The sequence below is a fragment of the Eimeria mitis genome, genomic scaffold (genome assembly GCF_000499745.2).
Source record: "Eimeria mitis Houghton genomic scaffold, Emh_scaff461, whole genome shotgun sequence".
NCBI lineage: Eukaryota > Apicomplexa > Conoidasida > Eucoccidiorida > Eimeriidae > Eimeria > Eimeria mitis.
The window spans coordinates 7,098-7,505 of record NW_013572918.1 but is presented as its reverse complement, the minus strand read 5'-3'; positions in this window follow the sequence as shown (position 1 = coordinate 7,505).

Here is a 408-nt window from a genome sequence, read left to right as displayed (position 1 = left end):
TTCAAACTTTTTGCGGCCTCTCGCAGGTGTGCAAAGGAATTGGGAGAGGAAGATCCTCGCTGCAAGTAAGGGGCATGCAGTTGTTCGTTGTCTGTACACTTCATTGTTGTATCCACCAACTGAGCTTAGTATTTGTTTGACTTTATTTTATACATGTTCTTAATAGAACACTAGAATCTTATTCTAAGCGTTCGCTTACATACACTGCGTGTGGTGCTCAGGTACCAGTACTACCGTGCGCAGATAACCTGCACAGCTGAACAGATGGACGAGTGGAACGAGCACAGGAGCCGCGGTAAGACGGAAACAATGGTTGTTTTAATTACTGTATTTCCCACTTCTTCCTCAACAGCTGGGTATATGTAACATACCTGACGCTCACCTGCATGTACACTGCATCTGCGTGTG